Raw genomic sequence first — 17484 nt, forward strand, 5'->3', positions numbered from 1 at the left:
GATAACAACCAGCTGCAGAATACAGGGAAACTGGAGAAAGAACGCGGGGGGGGAACCGTATGCTGACACAAGTGAATCTTCCCAACCAGTTCCAGGCCTATGCAGTTAACTCGCAGCCCAAACCACAGGGAGCGCAGGACTGGTGTTTCCACACGGGGTTAACCTGTGCGGCTGCCAAGCCTTGGACCTGTGGCAAACAGGGATAATGCTAATGCTGATTGTCAAAAGATCATTGAAGCTTTACCTGGAAAAACAGATTTGAATGCTATGATAAAGGCATGTGCAAAAGTGGGTACTGTGGAACATAAGGCTCAAGTTATGGCTGCGGCCGTACTTGGGGCTTACGTTGTCACAATTGCAGTCTCTATTCCAATTGTTAGCAGGGGACACAACTTTAACAGCGCCACGACACACTACTTCAGAGATACAGCAACTGATTACAGAAATAGAAAGCAAGCTACATTCCAAATTTGTACATTGTATTGATTTGAATCAGGAAATACAAATTATCACTTTGTTTGATAGGCAAATTCCGTATGCAATAATTGGTCAATGGAATTCAGAATGATCAGATTCGTTACAGAGCTATTGGTACAGATTATTCATCAAAGGACGGATGCGATGTCGGGAGCTTGTGGCCAGAGATCCCTGCATCACTAACCGTTCCTATTTTGCAGCTCAATATTTTGAGTGGTGTATGGCTAATAGCTTTGCTTTGCAAACAGCTATGGAGAATTTCTCGGGACAGGTTGTTTACCACTTGCCCTCCCATCCTGTTATAAAATTGAGTGTGGAACTTCCAATTGCCACAGGAGTGTGGTGCGCAGACACTCCTGTGGATGGAACTACCATTTTTACGGATGGATCTGGGAACAGAGGCAAGGCGGGCCTTGTCTGGTATTCTGATGGCAAGTGGGAATCTATGGTAATACAACAAAAGGGTTCACCTCAGGTGGTAGAATTACGAGCTGTATTAAAAATATTTCAGAATTTTCCCATTCCCTTTAATTTGATTGCTGATTCAGCATATGTAGCTGGCATTATAAAGCAATTGGATAGATCTGTTATAGAGCATATATGTAATCAGTGTGTTTTTGAATTGCTGCGAGCTCTGTGGCAAGAAATTCAAATCCGAACTGCATTGTTTTATGTTTTACATGTAAGAAATCATACTAATTTGCCTGGGTTTATTGCAGAATGCAATGCTCGAGTGGACTCTTTGGTTTTTCATCCTAAAACAACAATTTGTACCAGAGTGGAAGCAATAGCACAATTGCTTGTCAAAGTGCATAAAAGGATTACAGACATTACCGGACTAGACTCAGATGCTATCTATTTACCTATCACAAAGGAATATCTACAGTGGTTAACAAATCAGTCAACTCTTTTTCAAATGGCCTTACAGGACTTTACTGGACAATTGTTAACACGTTTGCCAAAAGATAAAAAGCTACAGTTTATTTGCAAACAGGATTGGGAAGAAAAACCTATCAGATCAGAGATACCTATGACTGGACTAACTGTTTTTACTGATGCAGGAAAGCGATCACATTCAGCAGTTATTACCTGGCAAGAGGATGGACAATAGAAACATTGTAAATTCTCAGGAATTTACTGAGGACTCATTGCAGACACTTGAATTTTTTGCGATATATCAGGTTTTTGTAAAATGGAAGGATTTACCTGTAAATATTGTAACAGACTCTCTTTATATAGCAGGCATTGTAAATTGAATTGAAAGAGCTTTTATACGACCAATAAGAAATATGCGACTTTACACCATTTTGCTACAGTTGCATCAAGCAATAAACCTCAGAGAGATACCTTATTTTGTCACCCACATTCGTAGTCATCAATTTGATCAAAATTTGAGCATTGGAAATAATAAAGCAGACACACTTGTGTCCTATACGCAAATATCACCAAATTTATTTGAATTTTGTCAACTATGGGGTATTACACATGTCACTGGGATTCCTCATTCGCCTACGGGTCAGGCGATTGTGGAACGTGCTCATAGTACATTGAAACAGCTTCTGCAAAAACAAAAAGGGGGAGAGGAAACTGAACCTTCTGAGAGACTTGCAAAAGCTGTTTATGTACTTAACCATTTAACTTTAGCAGGAGATAAGGAGCGACCCCCAATTGTAATACATTGGGAGGCAGTTCGACAGGGAGCAAGCTATGTGCAAAACAAAGGCAAAGTGTGGTATAGGGAACCAGGTATTAACGAGTGGTTGGGACCAGGGGAACTATTACTAATGGGTCGAGGTTATGCTTCTGTCTCTACAGGTGCAGGAGTACGGTGGATTGTTTCTAAAAGGATGGTTAGCCACATTATTAGAGGGAATAGTTTATATAGTTGTGATTATAATTATCATAGGGATCTGCGTGGGTTGTGTTGAGGCAATCATTGAGAATAGTATATGGAAGTAGTGAGATAATAAATCTAACTACTTCAAAAGGGGGAAATTGATACCGGATGGTTTAGCAACGGTTTAGCAAGAGTAGACCTCAGAGTAGGCTCTAAAAGGCCTGATCTGTGTTACCTTTAAACAGAATCAGCTTTCCTGTCAGTAATTTTCCTTTCAGCTAGAATAACAGAGAATAACAGTATGTTCTGAAGTAAACTACATGTTTTGTAGATAGAGTCTGCTTATGGGAATGTTTATAATAGGCATTATCCTACTTGTGTTACCCTGTTTGTTTGCATGTTTGCAGAGAACTGTGCAACGAATGGTCAATACAACCTTTGTGGCTCAACAACAGAGAGCAGGATTTATGGGTAACCAAGGCTGGGATTCTCTGACTGGGCTCTGCGAGACACAGGGAACCAGGTTTGAGTAAGAAACAAAAACACAGAATTAAGATTCTTGGGGAGGGGGAAGGATTCCCAGACGTAATTCCTGTCAACTACCAATCTCACATTTTACATCGCCCTCTTTATTCTTTAAATCATTTTGCCCGGGGAGACCAAGAGCGTGCCCCAATTGAGCGACATTGGGGTCCAGGGGTGCCAGAAGTGGGCCCCCCAGTCAAGGTTCGGTTCCCTGGGACAGCGGAGTGGAAAACAGGTTGGGAGCTGCTACATCACGGGAGGGGATATGCCGCCATCAAACGGGATGATGTTATACAGTGGGTCCCTACACGCTGTTTGCGCCCTGATTTAAAACAAAATCCTAACCCGAAGTAATATGTACGCTGTCCGAGCTTTATGTTTTGCAGGAGTACCTGTGGGGGAAGCCGAAACAGCACCAGCCTCGACCTTCAGACGTGAGGAGTCATGACAGTACAGAGAGTCTGGTAAAGCGGCGGGGTGCCAAGAAAGATGAGGAACGGCGGCCGTTGCTGAGTGAAACAAAAGCTTTAAACAATGCACTTATGATTAGCTTGCTTTTGCTTTGCATCTCAGGAGTTGCAGGGGAATCTTACTGGAGAACCTGGGCTCGGGATGTTGTATCCGCCAGCTACGCTTACGCTTTGACGCAAGGCTCCAGAATCAGCGATACGCTTTACTTCGCATGACTTGAAGCATGGGGAGGGGGAAATGTAGGTAGATTAGGGTACGGCGACCGGAAAATCTCGGGCTGTAACGGAAGGTAGGCGTGGCGAAAGGAGCAGGATGTGTCATTATCGTGCGAGTTCGTACGGGACAAGACGACTATATAAGGCTGTTGCGCAGTTAAATAAACGCCATTTGTTGCATCCTCACATTGGTGTCAGTGCTCAATGGCCCTGGGGTGCGGATAGCCTCAGGCCAGCCAGCAACCGAACGGAGCTTGCTGCAGACAAGCGGCAACAGGCTGCTAAAGTGTTCCAAATAGATTTGGACTGGGAACATAGAGGTGAACTATTTCTAGCTCAATGGGCCCATGACACTTCAGGTCATCAAGGAAGAGATGCAACAAATGGCAAACTGTCGATGTTGATGCACCTGTTGTACAGAAACAACAAGGATTTATTTGTTAAAGTAATACCGTTAAGGCTCAAGAAGTCTGTCTTGACACTGAACAAAATGTTTGTCATTTTCAAATACATCCCAATGAAACCCCTGAAACTAAATTTGCATATGTTGGAAATAGATGTGTTTGCATAAGAACCCTTTGTGATTCTATATTTATAGACAACACCACAGTAGATATACACAATCACTCAAATACCTGTATTTATAATTTTACTAAAATTATAGGATGCAACTTTAATATTCATCTCCTGTTACAAGCCACCAATTGTTACAACCTAACTACACACTGTATCAAGATTTATTACCTACCCCCATTGGAATGAATCTCACATTGGTAAGAAAACTGTTGCAACAAGATGACCTGTGTCAATTGCTAAAACGAGTTCAAAACAATGGACAAAGAACCCTAGTTGCGGTCCATAATGATACAGAGGAGATACACCACATCCTAGAAAGAGTGAAGAAAGATGGAGAACATCACTGGTGGGAAACCCTCCTTGATGGTCACCAACAGCAACTGGAGCTTTGAATTTGATGTTACACTCAACTATAGTCTTGTTAATCTTTGTAGCTTTGTGTTTATTGTTAACCCTTTGTTTATATATCAAATTATGGCACTTAACATATAATAGCTATGAGTGAACATGTCAATATTAAAGATTCAGCAAATTTGATATATTAACTTATTTACCAGTCTATCAAAAAGATTATGTCTTTACCGCTCTATATTTATGGTACAGAGGCAAGAGGTGACCGTACCACCACACTGTGAAGTAAAGTGGATTGACTGTAGTCATCGGGTGGAGAGTGCAATGGATACACTCCTCCTGTTTGAACTAATCGAACTTTGGTCTGTAGGGGCCTGGACCGTGGGAAAGTTATAGAGAGAACATACCAGTACACTGTTATGTAACAGCATGAGATAGCAAGAAAGCATAGGGATGTGGCTTGCTTAAGTTTATAGTAAGTATCCAATTAGAACAGTAGAGGTGGCACGCAGCCAGATTATGGACAATACTTGTAGCCAATAGCTTAGTGTGTAACCGTTACATAAGAGAGTATGTAGGTTATAAAAGTGTGTGTTAACCAAAATAAAGAGGCTACTAGAGCACCATATTGGCGTGCTGTAGTTCCTTCCTCGTGCGGACCCCAACATTATAGTGACCCCGACGTGATTGTTGCATCGGAGAAGGGGGACCAGACGAAAGACGCGAGGGTGACTGCTGTGCCGGCGGAGGTAAGCCGGGCCGTCCGAGAGAGGCGGGAGGCCGTCCAAGAGACGGGGAAGCCGTCCGAGAGAGGCGGGAAGCCGTCCGAGAGAGACGGGAAGCCGTCAGAGAGAGACGGGGAAGCCGTCCGAGGGAGACGGGGAAGCCGTCCGAGGGAGACGGGAGGCCGTCCGAGGGAGACGGGAGGCCGTCCGAGGGAGACGGGGAGGCCGTCCGAGGGAGACGGGGAAGCCATCCGAGAGAGACGGGGGAGCCGTCCGAGAGAGGCGGGAGGCTGTCCGAGAGAGGCGGGGAAGCCGTCCGAGAGAGGCGGGGGAGCTGTCCGAGGGAGACGGGGAATCCGTCCGAGAGAGACGGGGAATCCGTTCGAGAGAGACGGGGAATTGTAGGTCTACGTGATTAACGGCAGGATGGAGGGTGCAGTATCTGCACTGGAAAAGGCGGAGGTGGAATGTATTCTGCAGAGAGCAGCGCAAACTGAGATTAAGATAAAAAGAAAAGAAGTAGAAACTTTGCTGGAATGGGGCCAGCAAAGAGGTTTCCTAAAAACCACCGATCAGTTGTTTTCTGTAGCTTGCTGGGACGAGCTAGGGCAAGAACTGTACCCTGTAGAGGCAGCCCCTCCCTACGAGAACTTTCCGATACTTCCCCCCCCACTCCCCCCGCCGGTTCGGCGCCCTCCACCGCCCCCCCTTCCCCCCCCGCTGGCTCGGTGCCAGCTGTTTACCCTGCGATTGAGGAAGAGTTTTGGGGTGGAGAATCAACAGCCCCGTTAGCCCCGTTAATGCCTTATGCAGTGGGACCGGAGGTGACATCTGGGGTCTCGGTACCCCCTCCGGAGGCTGACGGGGGCAAACAGCCACCGGTGAATCCTGAAACTGTACCCCTCCCCATGGAAGTAGAAACAAATGAGTCAGACGCCGCTCCTGAAGCGGACAGTAACGCGCCTTTGCGAGAGTTGCTGCAGCGACAAGAACAGCAAATGCAGGAACTATTAAAAAAAATGGAGAAGCTAGATGGAGGAGCTAGTAAAACATCGCGGCAACTCGCTTACAATAAAGCCTCGCAGGCGATATCTGGTGGGTTAGAGGCTCTCGGACAGGCTATCGAGAAGCAGACAGCTCCGCCAGCAGAACCGGAACTTACTCCGGCAGAGCTAAAGCACAAAGAGGAAACAATCCGGAAGTGGGCGCGAATTTGTGTGGAGAACGGAGACTGGGAGGAGGCAGAAGCTGACGCGTACCTACGCGGCAGATTTGGGAGTGGCCTGGACGGGCCGTCTCCTCCCCGGGGCGGGCCGTCGCCTCCCCGGGGCGGGACGTCACCTCCCCGGGGCGGGACGTCGTCTTCTCGTTCGCGCATGCGCCGACTGACTGACCCGTCGCGGCAAGAGCATAGCACTCAAATACCAGCAGGGGGAGCTCGAGCTCCATCTACGCCAATGTCAGACTCCAGATTCCGATGATCCTGGTGACGAACAGAATACACGGCCTGAAGCATTACCCGGTTATGATCCAGGGCAACGATGGCGGGGAGTCATTCGAGAGGTTACCATCGAAGGAGTAATGTTACCGCCTAATATCACCGCAATGCCAGTTTTCACACAAGAAGATCGTCGTCAATGGGCACCGTTTGATTGGAAAACTGTGAAGCAGTTACAAGAAGCAGTGATGCAGTACGGAATGGACAATAAACATGTGATGCAGTTGCTAACATCATTCTCTAAAAACCAAGCAGTAACAGAAGTGGACACCTGCCGGATTGTGAATACCTCCTACTTCAGTATCCACAAGACCTGGGAGAAGAAAATGATGCACGGGGCTTGGACAAAGAATTCAGAGCCCCTGCTAAATCACTCTGGTGGATGCTTTGATAACAAAGACACCTTCCTTCAGAATCCCCAGTACGTCTTTGATGTTAACAAGACTGAGGACAAAGTGTTGGTCTCCTTACAACAGAAGGATCCGTTCAGGTTTTAGAATTACAAGCTGTACTCCTGGCCTTACAAAAGCGGCACGAAGCACCCTTAAATTTGGTAGTGGATTCCCTATACGTGGTAAGGGTTGTGAAACGCATACACCGACCGTTGCTTCGCCATATCACCAATGAACTGTTGTTCAAAGCCTTTCTCGACCTATGGCATGAAATGCAACACCATCTACACCCAGTATTTGTCACCCACATTAGAAGCCATACCAGTTTACCCGGAGGTTTGGTGGAAGGAAACTCCCGAGCTGATCAGTTGGTATCCACGTTTCCGGTGGACAGATCCCCACAGGCAAAATTAACAGAGGCTCGACAATCTCATCAATTTTTTTCACCAATCTGCAGCAGCATTGCGATCGCAATTCCAATTGACAAAGACTGATGCAAGGGCGATTATAGCTTCTTGCCCCGATTGTGCTAGAATACCTGTGTTACAGATTGCAGGAGCAAATCCCAGGGGACTCCAACCCAGACAGATTTGGCAAACAGACATCACCGAATATGCTGCCTTTGGCCGACTCAAATATATCCATGTATCCATTGACACCTGCTCCGGTCACATGTGGGCTACAGCCCTGACCTCCATGACAGCTAAGGCTGTTAAAAAACATCTGTTGCAAGCTATTGCAGTAATGGGCCAGCCAGAACAAATTAAGACTGATAATGGCCCTGCCTATCGATCTGAATCGTTTGCAGAATTTATGCAGAAATGGGGTATTACACATGTACGCGGTATTCCATATAACTCTACAGGGCAGGCAATTGTGGAACGTGCGCATCGCGCATTAAAAGAGCATTTAGAAATTATTCGAAAACAGGGGGAGATGGGACCACAGGATGCGCTACATAAAACATTGTTTGTATTAAATTGGCTAAACCCTAAGCAGAACTCGCAAACACCACCTGCCGTAGCTCACGGGCAGGGAAATCAAAAAGACTTCAGTAATACAAATGTACCAGTAAGGGTATTCATCCCAGAATCAGGCACTTGGGAAGGGCCAAAGCAATTAATAACCTGGGGCAGAGGGTATGCTTGTGTCTCCACAGGAAATAACTGCCAATGGGTTCCGGCCAAATGGGTGAAGCCGTGGCTAGATGAACCAGCCGACGCTACAGGACCAGACAACTCTAACACCAGAGGCCTTGAGGAGGTGTGATCACCGCCTTGCACGTATCATCTGGCCGTGACTCCAGAATCTGAATCCAGAACAGAAGATGCGGGAACATCATGGGCTTTTTGGACGAACTGGTTGGGTGGTCTGGGAATTGGAGGGTGGATAGCCAGCCTAGTGAAAGGCTTGGCGCAAGTATTGCTATTCATTTTGTATTGGTATTCTGTACTATAAAAGGTTTTGCAGGGAATGATATCAAGAACCATTGCCATTTATATTAAGAAAGAAAGGGGGAGATGTAGGGGCCTGGACCGTGGGAAAGTTATAGAGAGAACATACCAGTACACTGTTATGTAACAGCATGAGATAGCAAGAAAGCATAGGGATGTGGTTTGCTTAAGTTTATAGTAAGTATCCAATTAGAACAGTAGAGGTGGCACACAGCCAGATTATGGACAATACTTGTAGCCAATAGCTTAGTGTGTAACCGTTACATAAGAGAGTATGTAGGTTATAAAAGTGTGTGTTAACCAAAATAAAGAGGCTACTAGAGCACCATATTGGCGTGCTGTAGTTCCTTCCTCGCGCGGACCCCAACATTGGTCCAGGCAGATTTTCAGCAAGTAGGCCTAACCAAAGTTAATCCTATTGTGTGAGGCTATCAGTGAGAACCCAGCATCAAAACCACAAAAGCGATTTGGCTGGAGAGTGGGCCGATAAGTGGCTGAAACTGCATGAACACAGCAGAAAATCTGACTATGAATCAACCACTTTATGCTATAAATATCTCCAGCCATCAGGGTCCATTGAGCTCTCCTTCCATAGCAGCTGGCTGCACCATGATCTCCCCTTGAGTAGGGACTCTCAAGGTTACCCCTCGAGGCTGAGAGATCCCTTACTTGACACCAGACATCAATGGGTTGGTAAGTGACATTTTTTGCATGCATATAATATTCAAGATACCTATAGCAAGCTTACACAATAATCTTTGTATCCCATACTAACTTTAAGTGTAGTAAATAGTATTGACTGCCAGTCCATCTGTACTTATTAAATATTTTACATACCGAATTTACTGATTAGAACTCAATAAACTAACTACTGGATCAGATCTGAGTGATCTCTGACTTCTTCTGCAACACATGGAAACTCCAAGGACTGCCCTCTGGGCCAGAGACATGAGAAAGCTGCTTGACTTGCACATGGTGACCCATAACACACTGCTCTGAGAACCACTGGCCACTTGATACACCCCCCACCATCATGTCCCCTCTCCCCACACTCTGCCTCTGAGCAAGAAACAGGCACAGAGGAAAAGCATCCTTGCTCCAGCCAGGGAACCAGATGCTCAGCTGGTCCCTGCCAGCATCCCCTCCCAGTTCAGCCTCAACACTTGCTGGTGTCTCAGATTCCTGATGAAAAGCTCCATCCAGGCCTGTTCCCTGCCAGCCAAGGTTTCATGCTGGCAGCAGCCAGCAGTGACTTGGAGATCTGCAGAGCCACCACAGGACTGGCACAGTGCTATACAGCAGGGCCAAGGGCTGGCAAGCACAAAGTCCCACAAGAATGAGCTGAAACAGCCAGGGCCAGGCAGCCCCAAACATCTCTCCTGCTCAAACCCAGCTCCACAGGCTGCAGAGGGCAGGGGATGCCCTTCAGAAACACAGGTCAGAAAGTCACAGCTCTGCCAGCTGCTGGCTCCTCTTTGCATGTTCTCCTGGCAAAGCCCTAAGCATTGCCCCAGCTCACAAAGATGAGACTGGGGCATCTCAGCATCCTCCAGCACTCCAGATGGGGTGCTTGAAAAAATCTCCCTCCCTTCTCCTGTACAGGGGATCTTTACGGCTTTACCCACCCACCATCCATGATCCCCCTGAACCAAGGAGATGGGATGCTCAGGAAGCAGCAAAATCAAAGGGATTAGTAGTTATGGGCTACGGGTATAGAGATAATCAACCTGGCACCGCTGCGGCACCAGTGGAGTCTTCTGTCCCCAGCATAACATCACCTGCATCCCTCAGCACCACCTGCCATCAGGCCAGGGCAGTCACAGGGAAGGTGGTTTTGGGAAGAGGCAAGATCAGAATAAAGGTAAGCCAACCTGTTCTTTCAGAGAACTCTCCTTGCCAGACAACCCCAGGTCATTTTTTTTAAGAGGTCACAGATTTGGTAGCATCACAGAAATATTAAGCTTCCTACAGCAGTCAGCTGGGTACCACTTTGTATCCTGATGAACTCATTGGATCTTGCCATCATCAGTTCATTTAGCAAATTAAGGATTAGATGCTAGGCATATCTGCAAATGGAAAAGCATCAAATGGACACACTCCCAATAGATGCAGCAGGGTTTGTCTCCAGCCCAGACACTATTCACCTTCAGCTGTAACCCTCAGGGTCAGCATCCCTGTGGGGAACACCCATGGATGCCCGCTGCCCTGAAAAGCAGGGACTCAGGATGTGTTTCAAGGCCAAAATTCCCCAAGTGACAAGGTGGCTGGAGAGACTAGAAGAGCTCAGTGTGCTTGGCACCCAAATACAAACTAGAAATAACTTGGTTAAAATGTAACTAGGAGAGCACCATCCCTAGGAAAAACTATCAAGCACTACAGGACTCCTTTGCTGAGGAAAGCAGAGCAAAGACTGGAAGCTGAAACAGAGCCAAGCCAAACTTCAGCACATGTCCTCCACATGCAGATGGGTCCCCAGCACAGTTGGCCTCCCTTCCAGGGGGGCACATGAGGTCACAGATGGGTAGCAAGGAGGATGCCAGGGCCACAGAGATGCTGCTGGCTCTCAGCTACCATCACCCTGTGTCACTGGGAAGCATCTCAACCAGAGCCCAGCCACTCTGGATTCAAGTCCCATGCCTGCCACTTGATTCCCATGGCAACCTGGGACAACTTGCTGGGCTCTAGCATCTGCAAGCCGGGGTGGGGACACCACCTCTCCTCTTTCACCTGCTCAGACAGGGGGTTTGCAGAGACTGCTCCCATGAGAGGCTTTCCCAGTCTTGCTCTTCCCCAGGCTCTGCCCCTAAAAAGCACTGCCACATCCCTCACACTGCCCTTTCCTTCCCACTCACTCTTGCTCTCAGGTTTTGGCTATTCCAGCAGAGTCCAAGCACAGGTGGGGACTGAAGAGGATTGAGTCCTCCCACACCCCACTGCCGTGCAGAGCTGCTTGCATCTCCCCTGCACACCCAATGTGGGCAGCGGGAGAGCCCTGGCACACTCATCCAAGGGGGTTTGCAAAGGTCAGCCCAGGAGGAGGTCTCCAGCAAGGGCCACATGCCAGCACCAGCTGGGAAACACTCAAGAATAAACACAGGAAGAAAAAAAGAGAAAAAATAACCCAGCTGGCAGCACAGACACTGCCAGGAGAGGAAGCAGCAGGTTGAGACAAGGACACAGCTCATTATGCCATCCCTGCAAGTGCAGAGCACCAAGCAGAGCAGCCAGCTCAGCTGCTGCTGGCAGCACACTAGCAGGTGGAAGCAGCAGCCAGCATCCTCAGCCCCAACAAGGGAGGAAAAAAAAAACCGAACACCATCATTAGTGCTAATAGCAACTTCTATCCCCTTCCTCCCACATGCCCTCAGGAGGCTGGGCAGGCTCTGGTGAGACACAGCACCCCGAGGACATGGGAAATGCTGCTGGAACAAGCTCTTCCAGTGTTGTCACTGTCCTTGGAGGTTTTCAAGGCCAGCCTGGATAAAGCCCCAAGCAGCCTACTCTGAGCTCATGGCTGACCCTGCTTTGAGCATGAGGACTAGAGACCTCCTAGGGACCCTTCCTATCTGGATTATCCCATGCTCAGAGCTGGGCAGGCCCAAGCCCGCCACATGCTGGGGTTACCAACAAAGTCAGGATAACTGGGAGCTGGCGAGAGCCATGCTGGTTCAGTGGTTTCCTCAGGGAACACACGAGGGGCTGGATGAACCCCGAGGAACAAGGTCCCCATATCCTCAGGACAGGGCTTGCCTGCACAGACAGCAGGAACTAAAACCCAGACCTGACCTGGAATGCAACCCCCATCAGCATCTCCTCAGAGATGCATCAACTCGGACCACAGCCAGGACAGCAGCAGGCAGGGAATAGGGCATTAACACAACAAAAAACCTTGGGCATGGATTTTTTTTTTTTTTTTTCTTGCAGCCCTTTCCTCATCCTGCAGCTCAGAGTGCTGGAAAAGGCAGGCAGCATCTCCGAGGATGGGAACAGGCAGGAAGGAGAGACAGCACTGAATGCATGGGCGCTGCTCTCATTGTGAAGAACAGTACAAACCCTGCTGCTGCCAAGCCCAGCGTCCTCAGATGCATCTCCTGAGCTCACCCAGCCATAGTTGCCAGAGACTTCCCCATGCCATGTTGAGCAGTGGAGCCTGAGCAGGATGGGGGGAGCACCACAGCAAGGAGCCAGCACTCTCCTGCACACAGGATCATGCCCTCACTCCTGCCCCATCTGCTCAGCCACAGGGAGATCCAGCTTGGAGGCAGTGGCAGCAACTGGGGAAAAGTCTCCTTTGCAGTGGTATGGCACCCACCAGGAACGTGCTTCGCAGACAGCACTTGGGTAGGAAGTTGCAGAGCTCAGTGGCCTCATCCACTGCTCCAACCTTCAAACACCAAGTAATAATGCTTTAACAGAAAAGCAGCCCCACCGCTCTTGGCTGCAGTCCCCAACCTCCCCATCCTCTCTGGGACAGAGACCCACGGCCGAGGCCTCGGGAAGAGCTGAAGCTCCAGGGGAGCACACTGTACCCACAACATGCTCCTCACTCCTGTAGCCTGGGGATTTCCCATACCAGAAGCACCATCACTGGTCTCACCAACCCTTGGTGGATTTTTCTTTTCAGGAATTTGCCTTTTGATCCCAGACAAGTTTTTCACATCTTCCCACCATATCCCCACCCAAGGCCACCATTTCCACAGGTTAATCCCAAACTGCTTCAAGAAACACGCTCGCACCCCGAGATGGCACTGCCTCTTCCCACATGCCCTTTACATGAAGGGAGCTCAAGCAATCATCCCCTGCTCGCATTTCCCCAGCCACACATGATTTTATTATTCCCCATCATGCTTCCCTCAGTCATCTCTTCCCCCAGATGGAAGAGAGACAGTTTATGTAATTGTTCCTTGTATGGAAACTGCTTTGTACCTTTAATTATTCCTGCCACCCCTCCCTGCACTTTCCCAGCACATCTTTAAAAGGGTGCTGGATGTGCTAGCAGATGGGCTGTGAAGGAGGAGCAGTTTTGGTTAAGACCCCAGGACAGGGAGACCGATGGTGTGACCAAACTACAGGGGAAGGACAAGCCGTGAACTCAGAAATTACTCTAAAATGCCCCATTCAAACACCTCCTCTGTAAGGGGAAGCATACAGAGATTACAAAAGCACCCTCTAATCATGACAAACGTGATATCAACAGCCTCAACCGTTCACATCACCTCTCAGCTTCACCCATGAGCTGCAGCACCCACAGGACCAGCTGCTTCCCCCCCTTGGTCTCCAGGACAGGTCTGCAGGCAGGATGTTGTCCCAAGAGGGATCATTGCTCTGCATCAACATGGTACCTTGACAGGGGCAAGAGACAGCCTTGTTTCTCAAGACAGTCAGGTTTCCTAGGACAAGAGCAAGGACACTGGGTCCAGAAAGCTCCACCGGCCAGAAGCCACCTCACTCTAGGTCTAACCCTGACTAGGATGCCACAGAAATCAAGGGGGCGACTCACATGGCGAAAGCCCAAACACACTTTCCCCTCAGAAGGGGACACATGACAGGGCTTTGCAGAGGAACAATGCTGGGAGCATGTTTAGCTCGGCTATGCGGCTTCCCTGCTAGCTGGTCACAGCTGTGGGCACTGCTGCTGCAGAGCTGGATCGCACAGAGGCAAACAGATCAGAAGCTGTTTTAAACACAGCCCCTAAGCCTCACACAGGACCCAGGCTTTAGTGGTACCAATGGCTTTTTCCTGATGAAAAAGGATACCCTTAGGCAAATCCTCACACCATTCCAGGGCTAAAGTGCCTCAGCCAACACAAAGACAGGGAAGCCTCTACTGCAGAAAGACCGCAAGCCTTGGCATGTTGGGTGTTTGATCCAGGTACAGCACTGTCCCTGGGGACCAGACATTCACCCCATCAGACACCCTCAGACCACCCCGTGCAGTGACTCCACGGGGCTCACTCTTCCTCCCATCCCAGCCAGCCCCATGTGAAGCGGGACACTGCCTTAACACAGACAGGGCTTTCAGGAAGTCCATGCTGTCCTTCAAGTTCACCAGCACAGCCAGGCTGCAGGAGCACACCTTGCACCAGGGGAAGAGACAGCTCAAGTGCCTCCCTACCTCCCTGGAGGGCTTCACCCTCCAGCACAGCTGCTCCCAGCAAGCTTCCCTTCTGACTTTTCCACCCTGGGAGAGGCCAGAAGCCTGCCAAGCACTTCCCAACCCCAAAACTGCAAGAAACATGCTTCAGCATCACCCAAGCCCTGCCTGCAGCCAAGTACCTTCCAGAAAAGCCAGCACCACACCAGGAAGCAGCACCAGGCTGCCAGGCCCTGCACAGGACTCTCCCCCAGCAGGCCCCAGGGTCTGCACACTCCAGCCTCAGAGCTGCCCTGGGTCTGGGGGCCCCTGGCCCTCACACAGCCCCAGGCTCCACCAAGATGCTCCCACAGACCTCATACCCTGCCCCACACAGGATGGGACATGCCCCCAGCCCATCCTGACCCTCTGGAGCCTATGAGGCCCCACACACAGAGACAGCCACATGCATGCCCACCCATGGCCCCAGTCCTAGCCTCACACCCCCCACACCTTGGCGTGAGGTGGAAGTGTTTGACGCACATCACTTCAGTGACATCACAGCCTTCCAGAAGATTCCCTTGGCGATACTGCCACTATAAATAGCCAGCTCGGCGCGGCGGGCGCCCGACCAATGAGAGCGCCCTGAGGGGGCGGTACCGGCTTGAACTTCCCAATGGGCGGTGGCGGTAGGGAGGTGGGGTGAGACAATGAGCGCAGCGCGACGAAGGGCACCCTCCCCTCCCCCTCCCCTCCCCTCCCCTCCCCTCCCCTCCCCTCCCCTCCGCTCGGCCCGGCCCGGCTCGGCTCGTGCGGGCGGGACCCCCTTGACGTGACGGCCGGGGGGCGGGGTTGGCTCAGCTCAGAGAGCGCGCGGCGCCCTGGGACAGCGCGAGCAGTGAGTGCCGGGGGCAGTGTCTCTGCCCCACTGCGCTGCCCCACACCGCTGCCCCACAGCCTGTCGCCAGCACTGGCGTCCCGGTGGGGCTGGGGGCTCAGCCCCTCCGCCCCCTGCGGTGACAGTGTGTCCCAGTGGGGCTGGGGGGGGGTCTGTCCCTCTGCCCTATGGGGTGACAGGGTGTCGCTATGGGGCGGGAGGGGGGCAGTCTCTCTGCCCTACGATGTGGCAGGGTGTCCCTATGGGGCTGAGAAGGGAGATTAGCCCTTCTGTACCCATGGGGTGACAGGGTGTCCCGATGGGGAGGGTTAAACCTCTGTCTTATGGAGTGACAGGGTGTCCCTATGGGGCTGGGGTGGTCTGCCCATGGAGTGACAGGGTTTCGCTGTGGGGCTGGGAAGGGGAGATTAGCCCCTCTGCCCCTTCGTGGGGAACGAAGACTAGCCCCGTCACCCCCATGGGGTGACAGGGCATCCCTATGGGGCTGAGGGCAGGGGAGGAAGGGGTTGGCACCTCTGCCCCCGTGGGGATGACAGATTTTCCTGGTGGGGCTGTGGGTCAGGGTTAACTGCTCTGCCCTACCTAGTGACAGAGTGTCCCCACGGGTCTGAAGGGGATGGGAGGAAGGGATTAATCCCCCTGCCCCATAACAGTAACAGTGCATCCAAGTGGGGCTGGGAGGAAGGGGTTAAACCTCCCCCTCCATGGGGCTATAGTACATCCCTATGGGGCTGGAGAGGGTGGTGAAGTGAGGATTAACCCCTCTCTCCCCTCCCGATTTGGAGGGAGTAATATACCCTGTTGGAGCTGTGTGGTGAGGCCAGGAAGGGGTTGAACTCCCCCCAGTTGGGGATACCAGTGTATCCCAGTGGGGCTGAACCAGGTGGTGAGGAAATGAGCAACTTCCCCCCACAGGTAACAGTAATGGGGTTGGAGGGGCCAGCAAGGAGGGGGTTAACCCCTGTCCCAAATCGAGGTGTCACTGTCCCCCAGGAGGGCTGGTGGCGGGGAGGAAAGGGTTAACCCGGTTTCCCCTTGGGGAGGGGTGGCCCCAGGCAGGGGCCAGCACCCCAGTGGGGCTGGAACCCGGATGGATGAAGTGGAGGAGGGGGGTGAACCCCTCCTCCACGAAGGTGACAGCTTCTCACTGAGCCCCTAAATGGGGCACCCTTAAATGAGGCACGGGGGGGGGGGGGGGGGCTATGGGGGGGCTTGACCCCATCCCCACACCAGTGTGAGCACCCCAGTGGGGCTGGAAGTGGGAGACCCTATATGGGAAGACATTGAGTGGGGATTGACCCCATCCCCACTCGGACTGGCAGCAGGGGCAGTGCCAGCAGAGGCAGTGAGAGGAGGGTTAACCCCTTCCCCACGCAGGTTTCGGCACCCCAGTGGGGCTGTCGATGGGGAGGGGGAGGTGGGGGGTATGTGTGGGGGCCTGGGGAGGGGATAATTCATTGTGGGTAGTCATGACATTGCAGCCTGGTTCCCTGCAGTTGCCAGCCAGCACGGGCACAGGTGGCTCTTCCTGCCCCTGTGCACAGAGATCCCCTCTGGCTCCCTGACCAAACCCAGGATACACTGCCACGCCGGCCATCCTGCTCTTCTGGAGCCATGCGTAGGCACCCATCCCAGCTTGCCAACACCGATGCTCGGCACTCATCGAGCCACCGGACCCCAACCCCTGGGGACACAGCAGGTTGGGGGCTGTCGCCTGCCTGACGTTTTGCTTGCTGAGGGTGGGATGCAGGAGCTGCCCGGTCGTGTCCTGGCTGTGGCTGCCCCATTTCAGCAGTGGGCATCCAGAGAGGATGCTCTCTGTGGCCCCTGAGTTATGGTGACAGACGGGGGCGACGCAGTGGCATTGGATTTCCTTGGCGTGCCTGAAGGTGACTTCTCTGAAGTAGGTTTTGCAATGCCGGGCAGGGAGGAGGCACCATCCTGGTGCCCTGCTGTGGCAGGGGGAGAACTAGGAGCCCACAGCCAGCAGGC

Source organism: Nyctibius grandis, chromosome W, assembly GCF_013368605.1.
Source record: "Nyctibius grandis isolate bNycGra1 chromosome W, bNycGra1.pri, whole genome shotgun sequence".
NCBI classification, from domain to species: domain Eukaryota; kingdom Metazoa; phylum Chordata; class Aves; order Nyctibiiformes; family Nyctibiidae; genus Nyctibius; species Nyctibius grandis.